This window comes from Arvicanthis niloticus, chromosome X (assembly GCF_011762505.2).
Source record: "Arvicanthis niloticus isolate mArvNil1 chromosome X, mArvNil1.pat.X, whole genome shotgun sequence".
NCBI lineage: Eukaryota > Metazoa > Chordata > Mammalia > Rodentia > Muridae > Arvicanthis > Arvicanthis niloticus.
In genome coordinates this window covers 8908068-8925093 of record NC_047679.1, presented here as the reverse complement: position 1 = coordinate 8925093, position 17026 = coordinate 8908068, and positions in this window count along the sequence as shown.

The following is a 17026-nucleotide window of genomic DNA, read 5'->3' as shown; positions in this document are numbered from 1 at the left end:
GGTAGTGAGCACATTCTGTAACTAGGGCAAAGAGCAGACTTGGCATCTTCCCATGTGTCTGCACTGTGGTAAGAGGCTGAGGGTGGCTACTGTTGGTGGGGGACAAATGGGGAGAACTTGGAGCCTATGGGGCAAGGAGTGGATAGGCTCACACTCAACAAAGCAATGTAACTCTTTCTGAGGACACACAAGTGCCTTGCCCTGCTGTAGTCTGTAAGCCAAGCGGTGAAGCATTTTAGAGCAAGGTCTAGGATGGATCTGTGTTTACATTCCCAGCTCCTCTCACTGATTGTGGACTGAATGAATGCACGATTATCTGATTTCTATAAAACACGAAGTTTTCCAGAAGCAAAAGGTCATTTCGACCTTCAATGGACCAAATGCTCAAGGTGGATTTCATATCTACCCCAGTAAGAGACTGAGCCTAACACTTACCTGGAAAGCAGAGATAACCAGATACATCCCTCCATTTCCCAAGTCTAGCCTGCCACAGCAGTTCAGAAAAGAGGTTCAGATCACACTTTTCTTGTTTGTCTACATCTATATCAACTTTAGCCAAGACCCTCATCCCAATTCCCAGCAGCATCTAAGTAATCTGAGAGCCTCACTTCCATCAACTGCCCTGTTTTACTAAATCCCTAGGTATAATGCTGATGAAAATCGTGACTACTATTGAGGATGAAGGGGACACACACACACACACACACACACCCCCTCACCCTAAACCTGATAGCAAATGGAATCTTGGACTCTAGGAACATACTTTAAAACCCCAAACCAAAGACTTCTATTAAAATTAGTATCCACTGTCCCTGTATCAGTTTCCTAACACAAGCCTCTGCTTCTGCCATATGTGAGTGCTAAGGATTGCAGTGCTTCCTGGTGGAAAAGATCACCATAGCTTGAATGCAAGGTCTCAGCCTGCATTTGAAAACCTAGTTGCTACATGACTACCATGCACTCTATGTTCAACGTCTTTAAACTTCTCTCTCTTTTCTGAATACTCCAGAGACATTTCTCAAGAACATGCATTTCCATGTTTAGATCTTCTTTTTTTTTTTTCATAGTTCAATTTTGAAGATTTTAGAGCATCTCCCTCAAGTGTTATTTTCTCCATTTGTTCTCTGAAGATGTTTTTCTTCTTTGTTCTCATAGTAGACTGTGGGTTTCTTGAAGGCAGGAAATATGACACTCAATTCTGTACTACAGACATCTTGAACCTTACCTGCAGCGCTAAACACCAGGCCAGACCTGAGAATGTCACTGTCAGTCCTTTCTGCTGGAGCAGACTCCTAGCTGGTCTGCTCCCCTGAAGACACCATATCCTGACCCATCCCAGAGTAACCACTGTACTCTGAGAAGCTGAGAATCCCCTGCACTCAGAGCAGTTGAGGAAGCTGGATTCTCAGGAGCTCTGACACACTCAGAATCATAGGATTTCAGGATCCCAGAGGCAGCCTGAGTCCAAGGAGCTCTTCCACCCAGGATCTCAGGATCACAGGATCACAGAGGCAGCTGGACTCTGAGGAGTTCTGACACAAGCAAGATAACAGGAGAGACAGGCTCCAGTCAGAGACAATGAGTGCAGCACTAGAGATAATCAGATGGTGAAAGGCAAGCACAAGAACATAAACAAAAGAAACCAAGGTTACCTGACATCATCAGAGCCTAGTTCTCCCACCATAGCGAGTCCTGGAAACGCCATCATACCGGAAAAGCAGGATTCAGAATTAAAATCATTTCTCATGATGATGATAGAGGACTTTGAGAAGGACATAAATAACTCCCTTAAAGAAATACAGGAGAACGCAGGCAAACAGGTAGAAGCCCTTAAAGAGGAAACACAAAAATCCCTTAAAGAATTGCAAAATTCCTCAACCAAACAGGTGAAGGGATTAAACAAAACCATCCAGGATCTAAAAATGGAAGTTTTAAAGCAATAAAGAAATCCCAAAGGGAGACTACCCTGGAGATAGAAAACCTAGGAAAGAGATCAGGAGTCATAGATGCAAGCATCACCAACAGAATAGAAGAGATAGAAGAGAGAATCTCATGTGCAGAAGATACCATGGAAAACATTGACATAACTGTCAAAGAAAATGCAAAATGCAAAAAGGTCCTAACCCAAAACATGCAGGAAATCCAGGACACAATGAGAAGGCCGAACCTAAGGATAATAGGTATAGATGAGGGTGAAGACTCCCAACTTAAAGGGCCAGTAAATATCTTCAACAAAATTATAGAAGAAAACTTCCCTAACCTAAAGAAAGTCATGCCAATGAACATACAAGAAGACTACAGAACTCCAAATAGACTAGGCCAGAAAAGAATTCCTGCTGTCACATAGTAATCAAAATATCAAATGTACAAAACAAAGAAAAAATATTAAAAGCAGTAAGGGGAAAAGGTCAAGTAATATATAAAGGCAGACTTATAAGAATTACACCAGACTTCTCACCAGAGACTATAAAAGCCAGAAGATCCTGGACTGATATCATACAGACCCTAAAAGATCACAAATGCCAGCCCAGACTACTATACCCAGCAAAACTCTCAATTAATATAGATGCAGAAACCAAGATATTTCATGACAAAACCAAATTTACACAATATCTTCCCACAAATCCAGCCCTACAAAGGATAATAGATGGAAAACTCCAACACAAGGAGGGAAACTACAACCTAGAAAAATCAAGAAAATAATCTTCCAACAAACCCAAAAGAAGATAGCTACACAAACATAATTCCACCTCTAATAACAAAAATAACCGAAAGCAACAATCATTTTTCCTTACTATCTCTTAATATCAATGGACTCAATTCCCCAATAAAAAGACATAGACTAACAGACTGAATACCTAAACAGGACCCAGAATTTTGCTGCATACAGGAAATGCACCTCAGTGACAATGACAGACACTACATCAGAGTAAAAGGCTAGAAAACAATTTTCCAAGCAAATAGTCCCAAGAAACAAGCTGGAGTAGCCATTTTAATATCGAATAAAATTGACTTTCAACCAAAAGTTATCAAAAAAGATAAGGAAGGACACTTCATACACGTCAAAGGAAAAATCTACCAAGATGAACTCACAGTTTTGAACATGTATGCACCAAATGCAAGGCTACCTATATTCATAAAAGAAACTTTACTAAAGCTCAAAGCACACATTGCACCTTACACAGTAATAGTGGGGGACTTCAACACTCCACTCTCAGCAATGTACAGATCATGGAAACAGAAACTAAACAGAGACACAGTGAAACTAACAGAAGTTATGAACCAAATGGATTTAACAGATATCTATAGAACATTTCATTCTAAAACAAAAGAATATACCTTTATCTCAGCACCTCATGGTACCTTCTCCAAAATAGACCATATAATTGGTCACAAAACAGGCCTCACCAGATACAAAAAGATTGAAATAATTCCTTGCATCCTATCAGAGCACCACGGACTAAGACTGATCTTTAATAATAACAAAAAACAGTGGAAAGACCACATAAATGAGGAAACTGAACAATGCTCTACTCAATGATAACTTGGTCAAGGAAGAAATAAAGAAAGAAATTAAAGACTTTTTAGAATTTAATGAAAGTGAAGGCTCTTCCTACCAAAACTTATGGAACACAATTCTGTACTACAAAGAGCTTAGCCCAGATCTTAGTACCCAGTGATCAGTAAGTGTTGGTAGAGTAAATAAATGAATCACAAAATAGAATAGATTGTTGTGCCTCAGTGCCATCAAAAATAGGTTCCCAGAGAAAGTGAGAACTCTCATCGAATTCTGAAGCATAGAAAGGATTGGAATAAATGAAAACTTATTGGACAAGCTTAATTCACTGATGACTTTGATTACAGGGAGTCAACATAATTGTCTTGGCAACCTTCATCCAAGAAACCTCCATATGTATCAAAATAGGTATCTTCAAGGCCTTCGTTTTCCTGGGTATATAAATAGCCTAATGTCTCTGGTATAAAAATGACCCTCACTTAGTCACAGTCAATATGCTAGTTATTCTCCATCTCCTTTTCACTCAACCCAGCATCCATCCATTTCCACTCCTCTCATCCCTGGAGACATCTCCTGGGTACCTTACCAGCTTTCTGATTAGATTCCTTTTTTTGCAGGGCAATGGCAGGTGGTCTGAAGAGTTTCTTCCTGGCTCCACATCTTCAGTAAGGACTGTTGTTCTATTATATTGCTGGAATAAACAACCTGGCCTTTCCCCCGAAAATATCTAAGTACCATTTATCAGAACCTGAGGCTATGTTAAAGATACAATGAAAGTCAACTGTGATGGAGAATCTTGAGGCTGAAGATGTGCCCTGGATTATCTTCATGTGGACAGGGTACTCACAAAGGTCTTTATGAAAGGCAAGTGGGGGACTGAATTCTGTAGACCATGGAGAGAAAGAAGGTCAGATTGATGCAAGGAAAGGGCCCTTAGCCATGAAGTATGAGAAAGGCAAAGAAATTAACCGTCTCTGGAGCCTCTACAAGAATTACAGCACTGCTGTCACCTTGATTCTAGCCCTGTGACACTTATTTTGGGTTCTCTGGCTGTAAGGTAGAGGGCTTGGATTGTTTTGCAACTCTTAATTTGTTTTAATTTGTTACTGTTGTAATAGAAAATTATAACCCCTTCTTGGATTGCTCTTATTCTGTCATTCTTTCTTCATGGTTTCAGCCTCAGTTGAGTTCAGATGGCTGACTTGGCCTTGTGTTCTTGCTTCCCTCCACTGCTAGCCTCTGTTATTTGGCTCTTTGTTTCCATTCCCCACAACCACACCATAGCTCTGTATATTTTCTTTTTATTAAAGTCTATTGAACTAACAGTCCAGGTCCTGTTTATTGTGAGAATTGTGTCAAACCAACCACCTGTAAGAGATATGGCAGAACAATTTTTGACCTCAAGCAGAACCCCTTCTCATCTGAAGGCACCACACAGCAAGGTCTGAGCATCTTCTCAATAGAGTCTGACTTTCCCAGAGGCAAAAATGCCTGAAATTCTACATTAGAGAATTTGAAAGCATTTGCCTCTCTGGCAGTGAAACATAGACATAAGTCTCATTCTTCTGTGAGATTCAAGGTTTGGGACCTTGGTGTTTCCCAATGGACTTGGGAACAAATTCTATGGAATGTTGAGAATTCTGTGTGCAATTGTGTGCATATGTGAATTCTCATAGTACGTCCCTCTCCCTCTCTCCCTCTCCCTCTCCCTCTCCCTCTCCCTCTCCCTCTCCCTCTCCCTCTCCCTCTCCCTCTCCCTCTCCCTCTCCCTCTCCCTCTCCCTCTCCCTCTCCCTCTCCCTCTCCCTCTCCCTCTCCCTCTCCCTCTCCCTCTCCCTCTCCCTCTCCCTCTCCCTCTCCCTCTCCCTCTCCCTCTCCCTCTCCCTCTCCCTCTCTCCCCACTCCCCACTCCCCACTCCCCTCTGCTCAGCCACCTGAGTTTTCCTGGCCACTCTAGAGGTAGCTGATCACATACAGATGCTTTCTGTACACTGGGTCTTATACTTTTGGCCCACCTCAGATTTCAGAGATACCTTGGTAGGTTAGTTCCTATGGCTGGAGAATGTATGCATCTCTTACGGTAATTATCTTATCGTGATTTTATTTCCATCTTTTTCAGGCTTTTCTCTAAAGCCATAGAAACCATCTTCATGCAAAAGTAGCCTAAAAGTTCAGGGTAAAGGCAGCTCTTAATGCTAGGAATAACTGCCCCCAGAATCTGGCGAACAGAAGCCAGTGGATAAACATCCAATCTCCAAGTCCTTACTTGATTCTTCCCAGCATAATTCTGTAGCCTTCACCAGAACCCTTATCAAAGCAGGCTCATGGCCACAATAAAGCCTTGCTACTCCACCATTCCATTGGCTCCATCTCCTTCCCTGTCTCACACTTGTCTTTGTTTCACTTCTGATTTCTGGGATCACTTTAAAATAAACTACCCGAGTCTCTGTCTTTTTATAGGCTCTCCTTTCCAGACACAATGGCTAAGACACTAGAAGAGGTTGACAGAGACGCAAATCTAGGTTTCACATGCTGAACACCCCATCACTCACAGTGGCATGCAGACTCTTGAGCATTTTCTACTTAATAAAAGCTTCCTTGTTCCACCTCAGATTCCACAAAGTCCACAGCTAACAGTCATGTCTCTCTGAAGAGCAAAACAGCTTTCTTTCTTCACCTTCTGGGACCCATAACAGCCAGCCTTTTCTCACATTTGGGATATTTGTCTCCCAACACCCCTCCCCAGCATGCAATGCAACACATGCAAGCTGAAGCTGGAGGAATGGAAAAAGTCCACCTTCATCCTGCAGGAAAGAAATTCCACAGGGGCCTTATTAGGCTTTCACTGCCTGCTGGCCATGCTTTCATCCAAACATTCCAGCATCTGCTGTTATTATTACCAGAACACCTCAACCACATCGAGCACATTACATGGGTGGGAATAATGTGACAAGGAGAGGATGAGACAGGCTGAATACGTTTTCTTTTTTAAAAACAAATCTGGCTTCAGGAAGTCAGGATTACCTACTACCATATTTGTCACCTATCACCGAATAACAAACTTCCACAAACTCTGAGTCCTTAGATCATTGTTCATTTGCTCACTATTTTCATGGGTTAGAAAGCTAGTAGACCTCACTTTTGTCCTTTGTTCAAGGTCACACAGAACATTGCATTGGAGGCACTGACTGGGACCAAGGGTCTCTCATCTGGGACTTCGAAGATTCTTCCAAGATCATTCTCCATGCAGCTAGAGAGCTCATGGAGGCTTGTTTATTCAAAGCCTGAAGCAGAAAAATCTCTGATTTCTTCTACCTTTGATATCCAGACCCTCTTCAAAGGGTTCAGCTGGTTCAGTCAGACCACATGTAATTGAAGAGGGACATACCAAGCTGCAGGGCACTGGAACATCTTAGAATTCTATGTCCCAGTCATTCTGAGTAGTCTCCTTTGAGAGATATAGGGTTGGAGTGGGGACTGCAGAAGGAAACAATACCTGGCCTTGGTGCTATTCTCTAGTCAGTGAGTAATATTTTGTTTACTGAGAAACATTTTTCATTTTTTCTTAAAGTAGCCATGGAAAAAATAACCCAAAGATTTAAAAAAAAATCAAAATGAACTGATTTGGCAAAATCAGACAACAAAACATACTTGGCCCCTGCTTTAGTTATTGTTCTTGTTGCTAGGATCAAATACCTGAGAAGAGGAACTTATGGAAGGAAAGGTTTTGACTTACAGTTAAGGGAGTACAGTTTGTCATGGTGGTGGTGGTGGGGAATGGTGGCAGAAGTCGGAAGCTGCTGGTCATGTGATATTCAGTCAGCAAGCAGAGCATAATGGACACTGGGGCTCAGCTCCCTTTCTCTGAGACCTTAGGTGCTATCCACATTAGGGTGGGTTTCCCACCCCAATCTATCCAGAAAATCCCTCACAGTCACACCTAGAGATTTGTTCCATAATGATTGAGAATTCTATCAAGTTGACAATCAAAAGTAAACATCATATTCGCTATATCTTTGCTATCCTCAGGTCCTTAAGTCAGAAATTTGAGGCATCAACATCTTCTGCTATATAAATTACATGATCCCTCCACTGTTAATCATTAATGCCTCATGACCCCAGTATTGCAGGATATTTGATCACATTGTGAACCCCAAGATTGTGCTATATACTGTAAAACCCTGTTTAGTTGAAATGTGGCTCAGCCCTTTGCACACACCTTTAATCCCTCTGGCTGGAATACAGACACACCATTAATACACACCTTTAATTCTAAACAATGAAGGTAAAGTTCAATTGTAGCAGGAAGCACCCATGTTTGGAAGTGATGCCTAACTGAGTAGCAGACAAAGTGATGAATCAGAGAAAGATCTGACAGAATAGGATATGCCCAACTCTCATGAGAGGAGAGAGGAAAGGAAAGCTATTTCAGAGGCAGTGAAGAAAAAAGAGAGAGACAGTTTTTTTTCCTGGGGGAAGTTATACAGAGACAGGTTGAAAAGAGAACAAGCTAGACATAGGTAAACACTGAATGATCCAGAGAATGAGGAGCCAGAAGATTAGAACACATTACCACAGTTAATTTGAGCCCAAGCAGAGCAATTTAGGAGAGGTCAGAAGAGAAGCCAGATTGATTCATTTAGAGTGGAGAGGAGTTTTGAGCCAAACAGCTGAGTTGAGTCACATAGCCAGAGTTCAGAAGGAACTAGGAATGAGTAAGCTTATTCAGCAGAAAGTCTTAGAGGCTGAAAACCTTCTAGACTTAGATTAGATTGTAAGAGCATAGAAGCTTCCAGAACTAGGTTAGCAGATAAAAGTAGTATGCCTCAAGAGATGACAATTATTATAGGAGAATAAATGATACATTTACACACATGACTGCTATAGAGACCTACTGACCATCCTTCAGCTTATACTCTTGTCCTGTATATACCATTTTAGTCACATCAGCCGTCTGAACAGGGAAATCATATTCTTGTTCCAGAGCAAGAGATGATCTGTGACCATCCTCTCAGACCACTCAGTCCAGATCTTTATAACAGCTTGATGGGTAATTCCCTCACCATACTAGTCTCCTGTGGCTGTCATAACAAAGTACTACAAAGTGGATGGTTGAAAACAATGGAAATTGTATCCCATTAATGCGGACTTGAAGACTGCAGCAAGGTGTTAACAGAATCATGGATTCTCGGAAATCTCTAGGAAAGAAGTTATTCTACTGATTGACTTCACAAGGCACTTTGATACACAGTAGAAGAACACTGACTTAGAAACTAGGCTAGTATGGCTATCTCCAGGTAGATATCTGGCTGGCTATTTAAAAAAAAAAGACTAGTCCCACAATTTAGATGATATGATATTTCTATACACAGGAAGAAGTAATTTGGAGTCCAGCAATGACATTAAATTATCCCAGTTAATGGTCTTTCTCTGACTCTCACCCATGCATTGAATATATCCACCCTCTGCATCTTTCAGAACACAAAATGAGCTATCCTCCAAAAAAGCCAACCTGCCTCCTAAACTTGGTTTACCAACTCTTAGTCTTCATTCTCTTTCATGACAGCCTAGTGGGTAGGAGTAATGAAAGAACCAACTTTCCTAGACTGTAAGCTCCATGATTTCATGGCCCATGATAATTTTACTATTTCCCTTTACCCCTTGCTGTATGACTACTTCTGGAAAGATGTAAACAAATATCTTTTCACTCCAGACCAGACACCTCAGAAATGGTCCCATCCAAGTTCAGTAAGGTGAACCAATGAATTTTGGAGATCATTTATAGATGCATGAGGGGTTACTTAGAGGAACATGGGTGACTCAAAAGCAGATGCATCATAGAAAAGTTGAACCCCACGCATAAGTGAAAAGTCAAGAAAGCTGCACCAGTACAATCCTACCTAGGGTCAGTCTTCTACTTCTTACGCACAGATATCTCCCAAGATCTTGTGCAACTAAAAGGCAGAAGGGGATATGTGGTGATTTGAATAGGAATGGCCACCATAGGCTCATAGATTTGAATGCTTGACCACTAGATCACTAGAGAGTGGCACTATTAGGAAGTGTAGCCTTGTTGGAGTGGGTGTGGCTGGCTTTGTTGGAGGAACAGGGTCACCGGAGGTTGGTTTTGAGGTTTCAAATGCTCAAGCCAGGCCAGTCTCCCTCTCTCTCTCTCTCTCTCTCTCTCTCTCTCTCTCTCTCTCTCTCTCTCTCAATTGCTCACTCACTCTTGCTCTCTTCCTGCTGCCTTCAGATCAAAATATAGAACTCTCAGCTCCTTCTCCAGCACCATGTCTGCCTGCATGCTGCCATGCTTCCTGCCATGAAGATAATGAACTAAGTCTCTGAAACGGTAATCCAGCCCCAATTAAACATTTTTCTTTATAAGAGTTGCTGTTGTCATGGCATCTCTTCACAGCAAGAGAAACCCTAACTAAGACAGGATGGTAGTTAGAATCTCTTTCTATGGGGATATATTAGTAGCCACATCACTCACTCCTAGTGTATTATTATTGTTGTTGTTTTACTTATTAATTGCTATGATTTTGAGGCAGAGATATTTTGTAGGTCACATCAATCTTTGTTTCATGATGGCCAACAACTTGCTAGTCAAGAAAGAAAAAGATTTCTCCATAACACTCCTAACCCATCACCTGGCATGAGCCTAGCAATGAGAAGGTATTCAGTAAGTTTATGTTGAATTAAGGAATAAATACCTATAAAACAATTTTTTCTTCCTGGACATCTTGATGAGTGGCAGAGATGAGAACAGTTGGAGAGCTATAGAGCCCTGCTATTTCTGATGAATATATTTCTGATGGGTCTTCAACTCTCTGAAAAGTGAAATGTTTCTAGAGACTTTCTCTGAAATCCCATTCATGTAGAAACTACTAAGTGACCTCTGCATATTAGCCTCAAAGTAAGTTTAATTTAAATTGTTAGGGATCTCATTAGCATTTAGCAGACTTGAAAGCCATTATGGATGAACCCCACTTGCATAATCAGCCTTGAACCCCCTACTTCCTGTATCCCTGGTAACATGCTCATTTTATTTTAAGGAAAGTAAGACTGTCGCATTGCCCCTCCTTTGGATTTAAAACACTCTGTGAAGAGGAATGTATGGGAAGGAGTATCACAGTTGCCCCTTCTGAGTATTTAAAATATCATATGAAAGAGAGGATAGAGTAGCAACAGAAACCATTAAAGGATGCCTATTTCCACCTGCAAATGCATGGCTATTTTATAGATTGGTTTTTTTTTTTTTATAAAATTCTTAATTTAATTCTTTTTAAATCTACTCTGCTAGATTATTTGAGGGAAAGGAGAAAGAGTTGTATCTCTGGCCCAGGGTGGTAACATGGCTATCTAATAAAGAACGAAGACATATTATTCTTCCTTCCTTAAAAACTGTCAATCACTTGGACAGGAAACTGTCCTTCAGAAAAGCTGTCTCTTTGAGAAACTTTAAGAAATATTATAAAGTCTACCTGGTTGCATGTCCGTTGACATGATGGTTTCTCTGGCTGTTGTCCACTCTTACTCTGCAAGAGTGTGACAATTGTTTCTTTGGTCATAGTCCAATATCAAACCCTGGGAATATCCCACTTTAATGAATTCTCATCCCTAGGGGTAACCCAGTGTAATGAATTCTGTCTATCTTCTTCACCGTGCTCTGTGTGTCTTGTCTGAATTTATTCAATGGAGAACTCAAGGATCAGAGAGTGAAGGGGAGGCCAGAGTGAGATCCTGATGACAAAAGATGTACTTCAGCAAATGGGCACTATATTTGGGCCCTTGAGGCTACTTACTATAAACCAGAACTCATTTTTTATTGTAGTTGTGAGGCCAAGGGGAGAACGTACCCCAATTGTATTAGTCACAGTTCTACTGTTGTGAAGTGACACAATGATAAAGGCAACTCTTATAAAAAAAATACGTTTAATTGGGGGCTTGCTTAAACTTTCAGAGTTGAGTTCATTATTATCATGGCAGAAAGCAGGGTGGTACGTATGCAGAAACTGTGTTAGAGGAGTACCTGAGAGTTCTAAATCCTGATCTGCAAGCAGCAGAAAGAGAGAGATACTGGGCCTGACATGGACCTTTAAAACCTCAATACCCACCTCCAGTGATACCCTTACTCTACTAGGCCACACCCCCTAATCCTTCTAATCTCTTCAAAGTGTTCCACTCCTTGGTGACTAAGCATTCAAATGTATGAGAGGGGGCATTCTTATTCAAACTAGCACACTATTCCTCTGGATGGGGTCTTTAGGTTGCAGTGGCAGCAGTATTATCTTGGAACAGTTAGGAAACCAGGCATTCCAGTCCTTTCTCTCCTTCCTGTGGAGTCAGAATGAAAGGCTCATACTAACAAGCCCCAGATCACTTGTATGCAAAGGAACATTTGGGAAACACTGCCATATAGGGTAAGTGGTTACTCCGTGGAGTCTTGTGAGTATTTACAGCATGACATTAAGAAAAGAAGAGAGGAAAGTGGGGAAAGAGGAGAAGAGTAGGGACATATGAGTCAAAGCAGTACCTACAAGACTTCTTCTAGGCTTAAATGCCACATGGTGTCACTCTAAATATACTGTCTTTTCTTTGAGGTAACTACAGGCCACTTAGATTTAAAAGGATAGAATTAGGTCTACCCCTCAGTGGGAAAAGTGCAACAGACTTGCGACCACTTTGACTTTGCTATATACTTCTCTTGACGAATCACCAATCTCTATGTGCTGAGGCACTCACAAGCACATGCTGGAGGAGTTAGCGATGGGAAAAGGAGGCTGTTCAAGTTTGTCTTCTGTTGCTATGCTAAACATTGTAACCCAAAGCAACTTTGAGAGGAGAGGATTGATTTTAGCTTACAAATTACAGACCATCATAAATGGAAGCTGAGGCAGGAACCTGGAAGCATGAACTAAATTCGTGGAGAAATGCTGCTTACTGGCTTCTTCCCAGACTTATATTCAGTTACCTTTCCTAGACACTTTACATTCACCAACACAGGGATGGTACTGCTGCCAGTGGGCCAGCCCCTTCTCCATCAATTAGCAATCAAGCAATCAAGGAAACATTCCACAGACATCTCCATAGGCCAATCTAATGCAGGCAATTCTTTAGTTGATGGTCCTTCTACCCACATTTATCAAGTTGACCATCAAGATTAGGAATCACAGAAGTGAATAGAATTCCTCCTTACTTTGGTGGGATCTCAAGCAGATTCTTTCTTTGGTCTATCCCAGGCAGTGTCCACATATTTGATATGATAGGCTAATGCTGTTGTGAGGGACTGTTGGGAGGGTTTTACTTTATTTATTTATTTTGTGGTACTTGGGGGTGGAACTCAGGGCTTATGCATGTTTTGCAAGCATTGCAATAATTCTAGTGCTGTGTTACAGCCATATTCCACTGCTAGCTTAGATGGGAAAGATCCAGGTAATCATGAACACTACATCAGGGTTGGTTACAGTTGTTAATTGGAAGAGCTATGATAATACTGGGCTAGGCTATTAGATTTGCCTGAAATCAGACTCTGTATAGGTATCTTAACTCAGAATTGTGGATAGCATGACATAAGTCTCAAGAGTCATGGAAGGAGAAGATGTTCTTGACAATAAAGACTTCTATGTAGCTTCTCTCTTGACCAACACCTGGTTCGTGTTTGTTTTTAATGTGCGGTGTATACTGTATCTTCTGAGTAAGAATAGCATCATAGCCATGAAAAACAGAGTGTCTCTGGCTCTACTCCCACATACACTGCAGGAATCAGGAACCCCTAGGATTCCTCCCCAGTGATTCTGAGCCTTCCCACTGTGTTCAGCATGCTCTTGCATTTGGCAGTCTGTGGTGTTAACACGGTTCCTCTCGTGTAGCTACTATGATACAGCTCCTCATTCCCGCCTAAGCCAAATGGCCCTTTCACCTCCAATGTCTGCCAAAGGCACTGCCACTCCAACCCAACTCTGCCAGAGATGCTTGGCAGCTGTAGATAATCACTGAGGTCTGATCCCGTGGGGGAAATGCCACACTGGACAGCTGGTACTCGGGCAAGGGAAACACCTCTTGTGTTTCATCAAGGGACTGGTGTCAGCACTGCCAGTTTTTCTTAGTCACATTCACTATCCTACAAATGCTGGGGAATCTCTTAGCTCTTTTATATCTTTTTTTTTCTTTGTGCCAACTTAGAAGTGCTGCTATCTTCGTGAACGCCTGTGATGTTGACCAGCCCCATTTGGGTGTTCTAGAACCAAAGTAGTGTCATGAGAAGTTAAAAATAAAGATTTAATCATTTGGGGCTGAATGAAATCCCTGCCTCCACCCTCACTAACAGGATGGTTATAGTCAGTCGTCTAACTCTGTCTTGGTTCTCACACATGTAAAATGAAAATATCGATAGAAATTACCTTATTGGATCCTCATGAAGCTGAAATGGAATATTCCACGTAATGCCCCTGCTACTATGTTCAGTGCATAGTAAGGACTCGGTAAAGGTAAACTACTGGTATATTACCTTTCATTCTTATGGAGAGTTCTTTCCAGGGATCTCTTTAATATCAAATGATAATAGATTAATGTCTGCTCCTCTTTCCATTCCTTGTAAATATGATAAAGCAAGTTTGGATCTTGCTATAACCATAAGTTGGGTCAGACCTGGGACAATTCCCACAGATAGAATCGTTGTTCAGCAATTTATATGTATTTCACATAGCATGGGTGTCAATATTGATAACTATAAGAGCAACTGTTTATTGGGTGCTCCTGTGTGGTAGGTACTGTGCACATAGGAAGTTGTTTGTTGTCTACCCTGTGTCAGGCCTATGAGCTAAGTCCATTACTATTGTCATTTGACAGATGGTATAGTAGTCTATCAGGCCATCATAACAAAATACCATAGCCTGGGTGGCTTAAACCATAGCAGTTTATTTCTTATAATTTTATATACTTGGGTTCTTCTTTAAAGGGGGAGAAATTATGGTGGTTGGAGAAGAGAGGCATGGCAGGTTCTAAGCAAGTCCAAAAGTTAGCAAAGCAAATTCTGATAGATCTTAGGGTCCAAGAATAATCCTCTCTCATTCGTGGCTGGATCTCCAAATCCACTAAAGTGGCAGTACAAGCAAGATGTTGCTGCCCACATGATTCTCTGCCAGGGATTGACTGCACAGCTCAGCTAAGCAGTGGTCTTGCCTTTTGAAGCTGAGCCAGAGGCAGATTTACTACCCAGCCTGAGCACTCTGGACCTATCAGGGACACTATTTTTGATGATCTCTCAGTCACTTTCAGGATCGTTCTTCCCCTGTCTTAAAGTCACTTTTTAACAGCCAAATGGTTGTACTGTCCTATCCTATAACATGCCATGAGCACAATAGCCTCCCTCCATCTTGTTCTTTGCACCCGGTCACACTGGCAGTGCAAATCCATGCCAGAGCAATCCCATGCATGCCCCTGGCTTCCTTGAAGATGGGTGATTAACTCCACAAGTTGAACTCACAATCTGTCTATCAAGCCTTTTCAGCCACACCCTTCATCATGCTCTCTTCACAGCTCTGTGCTCTCTCTCTCTCTCTCTCTCTCTCTCTCTCTCTCTCTCTCATGATATGAACAGGCTTAGACATTTCCACATCCTCAAGAGCTGATTGCTCTTAACAACTATTTCTTTAGTTCATTTCTCAGTCTCCATACTTTACAGTCATCAACTGCACAGCAATGCTTCAGTTAATGATAGATCACCTAAGACTAAATAGAGCTGAAAATTTTCTTATCTGCTAGTGACAGAGTAGTCCAGTGAGTCACTGGTGCATTTGTGCTAATACTGATGAAAGCAAATGTAATGAGCATTGAGTCTTATAAAGAACACCAGATACAGTTATGCACAGTACGCACGAAATGATCGTTATAATAAACACTTGTTTATGTGTTTATTACATTGTTTTTAATGACCGTTTTGGACAAAACCATTGCTCCTTTTATGCCTTCTAAACACAGTTCACTGCGAAACCCTGTGACATTGAATGCCAACAGTAATGTCATATGTCTTATATCAACTAGGTTTCTTGACTGCATCAAGCAGCCATGCTGGATACTAGGCCTCTACCATCTAGGTTTGTGTAAGTACCATTTGTGATTTTTGAAAAAAAAAAAAATGACAAGAGCACCTAGTCAGACATTTCTGAGAAGGTATTTTAGTCATTAAGCAATGAAAGAAAGCACCACACATGGTCAGGAGGGACTAAGCTGCTCTTTCAACACATTGTTTGAGCTCTCCTCAGCTAAACATTCCATTCCCTTCCTTGTAATTTCTACTTTCCACATGGCACTAAGTGAAATTCAGTTATGTGTTACTCAGTAGTAAGGACTGCCTTTCCTCCAACCTCCCATCATAGGTTGTCTATTTCCATCTGAGACCTCACGAAAGTCACCCTTAGCATCTGCTTTCCTAGCAAGAACCTCAGCAACCTTCCAACCTCTGCCTATTGCTAAGTGGCAAAGCTGCTTCCACATGTTCAGTTCCCTATTACACAAACACCCTACTTCTGTTAACAGAATCTGCATTAATTTGCTCAGACTATAATAAAGAATAATAAGCTAAATGACTTAACATAATTAATTTCTTACTACTGATTTGGAGGTGAAAAGTTTCAAATCAGAATGTCATCATAGTGACATTGTGGGAGAGCTCTCTTCCTGATTTATAAATAGCTGTCTTCTCAAGGTGGCCCCATAGGGGTGGGTAGGTACAGAGGGAGAGGGAGTGGAAAAAGGATATTAATCCTTATCATGATTTTCCCAATCTCACAATCTTGTTTAAGCTTGATGACTTCCTGTCTCTGTTGGGGTTTCAACTGCTGTGAAGAGACTTCATGACACTGGCAGTTCTTATAAAGGGCAACATTTGATGGGGGCTGCCTTACAGGTTCAGAGGTTCAGTCTATTATCATCATGGCTGGAAACATGGTGGTGTGAAGGCAGACATGGTGCTGGAGAGGGAGCTGAACTTTCTGTGTCTGGATAATCAGGCATCAGAAAGAATGCCACACTGGGCCTGGCTTGAGCATCTGAGATCTCAAAGCCTAACCTCAGTGACACTTCCTTCAAAAAGGCCACACCTACTCCAACAAGGCCAAAAGTCCTAATAGTGCCACTCTCTCTGAGTCTATGGGGGCCATTTTCTTCCAAACCAACATATTTCCCAAAGGCCCTACTCCAGATATTATCAGATTGGGGATTAGGTAGAGCTTTAAAGTAAAAACTGGGCTGGAGTCACAGTTCACTCCATAGTGGAGTGCATGAGCCTGTGTTTCATCACTATAGAGAAATACCTCGGGCAGGATACTTCCATTTTTTTGAGAAAGGGTTATTTTATCTTATTAATCAGCCCCAAGGTGTCCCAGCTCATTATGTGGTGAGATATGGAGGACATTCATGGGCTTGCTCATGTGGGCTCTCTCCTTTTCTCCAAAGTCATCTAAACAACCATTTCCCAAAGCCCCATCTCTGACCAGCATTGTAA